Genomic DNA, 8,923 nt, shown 5'->3' on the forward strand with positions numbered 1-8,923 from the left:
GCGATGCAAATACTGATGTCTTTCCGTGTCAGAGACTGGAAGGTTAAAGGAATGTCCTGCTTGCAGCAGGTGGCCATGAGAGCTGCCGTATTCCACAGTTTCAGGGAGACTAAAAGGCAAAACACAGGTGTTTTGTGCATGTGTGAGGCAAAGGGCTTCCCATCAGAAGCATGTCTGCACATGCATTGTGAGGAGGGAAGGCTGCTGGAGGAAGGAGGGAGAAGATGTCAACATTGCAGAGCCTGGAAACTGAAAAGTGGAAGCCTTGACTTGACAAGAAAGCCTGGGATGAAGTGTGAAGAGGGACTGAATTAACTGGAGCATGGAGTGCATCTGTCTGAGAAGGCAGTCCTTTGTATATTTCCTTCCTAAGGAGGAAGACGGTAGTCTACAAAGAGATGAATTTAAGGGAAATGCTGAAGGGCTGAACCATTTTCCTGTCAGTGGTTTGACAGAGGGTGGAATAGTCTTTTTGGTAGATATGGTGAAAGGCTTTAGTTTGAGCTTTACTTTGGGATGAACAGTGTGATATCAGAGAGCAGACTGAATGAACTGGTAGACCTTTGACTCCTGTGGTCACATTAAATGCACCTGCAGTAGTCTTGTTGTGGCATAAATAAACTGAAGTCAGAGAAGAAAATACTTTAAAAAATAATCTATTTGGACATCTTTATTAATAGAATATAAGATTTAAATTTGCACTTTGAAAGAGACAGTATTACTGTTTAGCAATAGTTGTAAGTTTATGTTGTAGTAAGCTTACAGATGTGTGTTTGAACGTGTATGTACAATGACAACTTCCAGGACATGAATTCTTTAAGCTGGGCAAATTTGCTGTTATTTGCCATATTGCTTGATAGTACCACAGGATAACAGCAAGCCCGAAACTGTGATAAGCTTTATCAGAAAATGTGCTGAAGATCTCAGGAATTCAAATTCGCAGTGTGTTAGAGTTAGTATAAGTGATAACATGAACCAGTTAGACATAAAAAAATAATATTATGCGTTAATCTTGAATTGAGCGTGTGCTTTGGGGGTTTTGTAGTAGAAACTGAGGCAGGAAGGTATATCAAAGCTCAAAATTACTGTGATCAAACAACAGCAGGAACAAACCTGCAAACTGTTGATTTATTTTGGCATGAATCCTGTTCAGGTCTTCTTTCCCTCCAGAGGATTCTGACTGCAGTGCCTCAAATGGAGAGAGACTTCATAGTTTCTTGAAAATACACTTCAGGAAGCCACTTTGACCTGTTAAGTCTCAGCAAATACTCCAAAACCAGGGCAGTGTCTCTACTCTACATTCTGTGACGAACACTTGAGTGTTGTCTCACTTTCCTTTAGCTGTCATCTTTCTTTATGGGTGAATTTTTGTATTTAAATTATCTCCACCCCTAAGACCTGGAAAGTCCAAGATACCTGTGCACCTTACAACAGTACTTTTCAGCCTGCCTTTTGAGCAGCATCTGAGGAGAGTGTTTAAAACATTGTCTCTTCAATCTGAAAACAATGTGTGAAGATGCTTCTAATGCAATTAACTTTTCATTTAGGAAAGTACAAACTGAGTGTAATTTTCAAACTCCCTCTTGCAGCGTGTGCCCTTCTGTTGTGTTAATGTACTCTGTGTTAAGTTATGTGTATCAGCTTGTCTGCACACCCACAAATGAGCACTGACAGACAGTGAGGGGGGAGGGAGAGCCCAAATAATCCCCTTCCCTGGTTACTCCCAGGCCCATCTCCTCAGGCCCAGCGGAGCACAGGACACCATGGCAGGCAGGAACCCAAACTGCAGACTCCAGGAACAAACACCATATCCAGGCCCTTCCCAGGGCTCAGCCCTGTGCCCAGGTGTGAAACTCATCACCATCAGTCATCCGGAGCAGCTTTTCGGATCACCTGTCGGGTGCTGCTGAGGGATGGGACATATGATGGGATGCAGGGGAAGAACACTTTGGGGTTGCACGTGACTTATTATGGGAGGAACCAAAGGCAGGAAAAGGGAGGGATTTAGGTGATATAACAGAGAAACAAGTGTGGGAAAATAGAAGGGCAAGGGGATAAAAAGGTTGCATGAAAATAGTTGGCTGGTCGGTGTGCTCGTTTGTGCCGTATCAGTGCAGTCTGTCCTATCTGCTTATTAAATTAGTATCTCACACCTTCCTGGGCGAGGGCTGTCGTGTGTGTCTCTGAGTCCAGGGGACCTTTGCCCTGCTCTGCCAGAGAGGGGAGCAGGAAGAGGCTGTTGGTGCTGTCACGGTTTGTGCAAGTTTTCTGAGTGTCTGTCTGTGATCTGTGTGGCCGGTCATGTATATATGTACATATAGATGTGTCGTATACATGTGCTGTATGTGCGTGCCTCCTGGGAATACATCTTTTGCATGTTTTTAAACTGAGCGTTAAAGTTAGATAAATGCATTTTCTACAGTTATTTTCTGGATGTCCTGGTTTTGGCTGAGATGATAGGGTTAATTTTCTTTCTAGTAGCTGGTATAGTGCTGTGTTTTGGATTTAGGATGAGAATAATGTTGATAACACACTGATGTTTGTAGTTGTTGCTAGGTAGTTGTAGTGTCTACACTAAGTCAAGGACTTTTCAGCTTCTGATGCCCTGCCAGGTGCACAAGAAGCTGGGAGAGCACAGCCAGGACAGCTGACCCAGACTGACCAAAGGTCAGTCCATTCCATACCATATAGCCTCATGCTCCATATATAACTGGCAAGCTAGCCAGGAGGCAGGATCACTGCTTGGACACAGACTAGACACTGGGTTGTTTTTTTTCCTTCTGCATGTGGTGAGAAATTGCATTTGTGCATCACTTGTTTTATTTATTATTATTATTATCATCATCATCTTCCTTTGTTATCCTATTAAATTGTCTGTATCTCAACCCATGAGGTTTGTTTTTTTTTTTCATTCTCCTCCTCATCCCCTTGCAGAGAGGAGGGATGAGCGAGTGCTTGCGTGGTGCTTAGTTACCCACTGGGGTTAAACCACGACACCGGATTTCATAAGGAAACAAATACTGGGAAAGGAAGGATATGGACATGGGCCTGGATAGCCTGAACTTTATTTTAAATGGACTTGACAGAAATTCCTGCCAGAATGCAGAGGTTCCTGAGCTGGCATGACAGATTGGTCAAGTTTATAAACCGCAACAGTGTTAGATTAAGTACTTTTTAAATTATTATTTCTTGGAAAATGCACGGAGAACCAGTGGCATTTCTTACTAATATTTGCCTCACTAATCGATACTTTGCACTGTTGCCCCACATGCAGTGTTTTGGAATACATTCTAGCACTAAAGCAGTTTTAGAGTCCTCCTAAAACCTCCTTTTTTTTTCCCCACAAATAATGCAAGAATACAGAGGTTTCCTTGTTCTGAAGGCCTTCTTTTAGATCCTCGTGTGAATTGGTCTTACATATTTTCAACTTAACCTCAACCAGAATCAAGGATCCTATTAAAAATATTTACCAAAGCAGCAAGTGGGGTGGAAAAAAGAAGTCGAAAACTCCCAGGTCCCTTTCACTTCTTCAGATTTTTGCGGTGTTAGTCCAGTTTATCCCTTTAGCTGTCATTTCTGCCTAAAATGCACACTTTCAAAGCTGCTGTGCTTTTTCAGGCATGTTGTACAACGAGTCTTCTGTTGCATGACAAAGCTGCTTCTTGGCTCACAGACTAATTTCTCCTGATTGTTACAGCACAGGTTCTTTTTTTTTATTATTATCTTACTAGCAGTGCTGAGCCATGAGACCAATTGAACCAGTAGACTTTAGAGTGAGATATATTAAAATCCTCACAGCCGTGAAACATACATGTAGTCATTATAGTGGTTATATAGTATTATATGCAGTTACTTTGGAACAAAGGTGAAAGAGAAAGTTTAATGCTCTTGATACACATTTAATCAGCAAAAATGCTGCTCTACTGTAATATACCATATTAAATTAGTTCGATGATAATAGGCAATATAGAATGATGGAAAAATCAAAGTAACAGACCCTTGAAAGTTCTGTTAAAATAATATTACTGAAGTTATTAATCATATATAGAAATAAAGGATCAGACCAGAGTTCTGGTAGAATACTGTGAAAAATAACAGATCTTGGAAAATCACATCTGCCTAGAAATTACAGTAACTTTCCATTCAGTGAAGGATTTTATTTATGAGTATGCCAAGATTATGCAAGCATAATTTCATATAGGCATTTCACAGATTTATGAGTATTGTTCCTGAGGCAATCATACAGAAGCAATTAGATGCTGTACATTTCTGAGAGGAGAAAAATGCAATGGGTGGGGTTGGTTTGCAATAGAAAATAGGTATAGCTCTGCAACTGTCTTTCCTTGCTCCTCTGGGGCATGCACCTGGTGTGGTTTCAAATGGTTTGGGCTTTGCAGGCTAAAGTATCAAGGCTAAACCAATGAGTCCCTTGTCTACAGTCATAGGGCACATGAGTGCTGGGGAGTTCGCGTGGTGAGGTCCAAACCCAGCGTTTTGGTGTGAGAGCCTGTTTGGAAGATCTGGAGGTCACTGCAAAAGCACACAGCCCTTTTGTGGATGGATACTGTTGCTTCCAAGGGGACAGATCCCTTATGGAACTCTGATCAGTGGGAAAAGGAGAAGTTTCTGATTAACTAGAGAAAGTGTAAGAGAAAATGAGTGGAATTTCCTTGGATGTGATCAGGAGCAGGGTGTTATCCAACATACATGTTCCCATTTTGCCTTTCCTAACTTACATTACTTGATTCAATATTACGGATTTCTGCTGCTTTCTTTGTAAATAAATGCATTTTGTGGGCTAGAATGAAAGAGGAATTTAAAAATAAATCAAAGGCTAGATTTCTTCTGTTGAGAGTGCTGTTAGCACTTGTAAGATATTTGGATTATTTCTGAAACTTAATCTATAGATCTCCTTATTGTATGTTTTAAATACTAGACATCTTAATGGCTCATTAAGCTAATACATGTATGAAAGAATAAAGGTTGTATTATTCTCAGTTAATATGTAATGCGATTTTAGAGACAAATGTATTATAGTATTCAATGTAATGAACTCAGCAGGGTTTCCTCCTCTTTCTGAGATTAATTCACACACAGAAAAGGAATTAGTAGGTATTTTTTTCTGCTACATTAGAGACTCACATAGAGTTAATATAGGTGACTACATTATCACCAGCCATGTCCACTGGCACATTCACATCACTGAGTGTCAAACCAATGTTTTACCATGGTGCTTGAGACTCCCCTTAACAAGAAGAATGGTAACTTGGGATGCTGTATAGCACTGACCGTCATCCATCTTGCTATGAGAAGCAAATACTTCTCATGTTTTGACTTTACTAGATGTCTCTTGTTTCAACCAGGGACATGTTCTTATAGCCTGTATGCCAAACTCCTGATGAAGTTATATGGAATTTTCCTTGGCTAAGATCAAGGCATTCAAATCAATTAAACAAATCCGTGGTGTTTACGTGCTTTAATGAATTTAAATGATCTTTACGGATTATGTTTTATGTAAATGAAGATATGCAGAATGAGTCCCTGAGTTACTGGCCAGATACTGCTATCTCTGATATACTGAGTAATGACTGACATTTGGCACCATTTTTTGTGAATTATCCCCGAGATACACAATTTCAGTTTAGGTAACTGTGTTTCCAGGAAATGATTGTTAAAGACCTCTCCAAAACTTTGGTTGTTTAGAAGTCATACTTTATTTATGTGTTTGTTTATTTTGCTTAGTGTGCCAGGTACTAGGAACTAACAGCTTTGAAACTGTTCTCAGTGTGAAAATAAGGTCTTGGAAAGATGATTGTCTGGCTCTAGTGATTAGCTGAACATTGTATGTATTTAGCAGACTGGGAGAAAGAGAATGGACTTGCAACAACTTTAATATTGTGAAAATATTAAAAAGAGACATACTTACCTGTATATCGGTAAAAGTGACAGAGAAGATGAGTTGTAGTTAATAACAGAAAATCAGAAAATTTGAGATTCAGTTGAGTGAGTGAAACTGAATCTGGTGCTGTTATCAACCCAAGCTTCCAAAGCAAAGGGGAATCATTTACTGTTGTTTAAAATTTAAAAGTGAGAGGTTGGTAGACTTCATTAGATTTCTAACACTGTTTTAAACAGCTATTGTGACAGGCAATACCTCTGAACATATGCATGATAACAAAGTAGTTTGCCCTGATCAGACATATCACAATGAATGTCAAATTAATTTGCAACATTAATACACTCCTGGAATTACAATTTTGTTCATTCAGAGCTCTGGATACATTGCTCACAGTCCCTGTGATTTAATTCTGCAGAAGTCATGATTAGAAATTCCAAGGAGAACAAGACATGCTGATTATCCAAAAATCACTTTCATTGTTAACTGTGGGGAAATACTGAAGTGAAACTTTTCTCACAGAAAGCAGAGGTAGCTGCATATTTATGCAGCGATGCTTCTTTAAATTTGTTTCTTCTTTGTTCATTTTCATGGGGGAGAATGAGAGCTCAGACATGAAAAACGGTAGCTACTCTTTTATGTTACCATTTAACACAATAGAATTGGATTTTTTTTGTATACTAAGCTTTTTGTTTCTTTTGATTACTGGGAACCTTATTTTGTCCTCCCCAAGAAATGCAGGTAACTTTTGATTTAATTTTGAAATATTTCATAGAAAAATTAGAGCTTTTCTCCAGTCCTTACTAAGGTAAACATACTTGTGGAATTTGCTTGAAGTGATTAAATAGTGGCCCTTACTTATATGGCCCTGATGAGAAGGGGAGTCAGGCAAGCAAGAGTGGGGAATAATTAAAGCAATAGTTCTACCGTTGCTGCCATAAGAAACTTCTTGTTTTGGAGATGGAACATTTCATGCCAGAATGGAATTATTCTAGCCTACATATGCTTTAATTTACACCAGGTATGTAAGCCTCATAGCAATCGTAGAGATGTGCAAATGTTAACAGTTCCATTTTCCGCGTGCATGGAAAATGATGTCCTGATATACAACTTCTTGTGGTTCAACTCTGAATTAGAGTTGTGAGAACTATGAGATCTTCCTTTCTGCTGTGCCTTGGTGAACTGAGAAATCTCTCTAGATTGCAGCTATATCGTAACACGCACGCAAGGTATTGCAGGGTTTTGGTTTGCAGACTGCTGTGCTAAGACAGTGCCAGATTCCGTATGTGCTGTATCTGTATGGCTGTTTATATGTACATGTATGTGGAGTCACTTGCTCCAGTGGTGATCAGACTTGCCACTGGAAGATGAGTTGCAAATACAAGACGTTTCTATCGTGTACCACCCTGGTGAGGGACTGGAGAACTGACAATGCAGTTTCTTTCTAAGAACGGTACAATTATGCCTGCGTTTTTATATATTTTAATGAAATCATTAAACCAACAACAGTAAAAGATTAAAATGGGAAAAGAGGTAAACACAACAGTTCCTTGAGTGGCTGAGCTAATTAATTCTGCTTCTTTATGGATCTGTGTTTTGTGGTTGGATGCCTTAGTGTTTAGTAAGGTAGAAACATCTCCTGCAGCTGAGGCATTCATAATGGCTCTTTTCACTGTGGATTATCCAGAGTCTAATTGGAGTAAAGTTCACTTTGAACTCTTTTCCGTAATGAATGTGCTAAGTTGTAATAATCTCTTAAGAAGCTTTTTTAACTTTAAATAGCGTGGATATGGATACTGTACTGATACTTTACAGTCAACAGCTCATCTCTTGCCATCTAGTAGAAACAAATTGACATGAGAAGAGATTATGAAGAATAACTGCAAACTGCCATTTGAAAACTGTAACGTAAGAGAGCAAATCATAAAAATGTATTTCTTCTGTGAAGTAAACCAATAGTTTAAATAACAGTAAGTGATAATGTAACTCAACCAGAATTTTTTTTACAGTAGGAATACCTAAATGGTAGTTTAGTAGAGATTAGCAATAAATTGTTGCTGTGCTGATTTCCAGCATGGGAAGGATCACAGAATCATAGAATCATAGAATGGTTTGGGTTGGAAGGGACATTAAGGATCATCTAGATCCAACCCCGCTGTGGTGGGCAGGGACACCCTCCACTAGACCAGGTTGCCCAAAAGGATGATAATCTGTAATAAACATGAGGATAAAGAGTGGCAAATAACAAAATCAAATCATGTTTCTTTATTATAATTTAAAAATGTATTCCTTTTGGCACTGTTCATGTTTGGTTTGTCTTTACTTTCTGCAAATATGTATTTTATAGTTAGAGTAGTTCAACATAATTAAATTTTTTAAGATAATGTATTTGAAGGCACATTGGTGATTAACAAATATTTTTGTCTCTCTGGTCTTGTTCCTTGTGGTTGTGTCTTCATTAGGAGGAAGAAAATACGCATTTAACTACATCTTAGTTCACCTGTAGCAACTAATACCAGATAAAATCCTCATTAAGACAAAGTCAGTTTGTAGTTTGCCAAGTTAGCAGCTTTGACTAAACTCTTGTTCCCTCTGGGACCTCTGATGTTGTTGGCTAACAAAACAGCAGATGATTGTTTTTTCTAGTCATCTGATTAATAGTGTCTGTTTTGCACTCTATCAAGCATCAGTAACTTTGGGTGTCTAAATGGTGAAAGTCCTCTGATAAATTAGTTACCATGAGCCAATAATGCAACTATTTTATATTTTCACAGAGAATATGTAGCCTTCTTGTTTGTGAAGTACTTTTTCCCAAAAAGCTGAAAACAAAGAATTTTATAAATGCAGAGTTCAAATTTGGATCATTTGGGTACTCAAAACTTCTATTAAAGCAGGTTCTCAATCTTCATTGACTCATAGTGCCTTATTCAGTAGTAGGATTTTATTAACACATAATGACAAAATATAAAAAGTCCTGGTGTGGATAAGGCAGCTATAGTTTTCATAGATATTGAGTCATGATGATTG

The sequence above is a fragment of the Balearica regulorum genome, chromosome 2 (assembly GCF_011004875.1).
Source record: "Balearica regulorum gibbericeps isolate bBalReg1 chromosome 2, bBalReg1.pri, whole genome shotgun sequence".
In the NCBI taxonomy this organism is placed as follows: Eukaryota; Metazoa; Chordata; class Aves; order Gruiformes; family Gruidae; genus Balearica; species Balearica regulorum.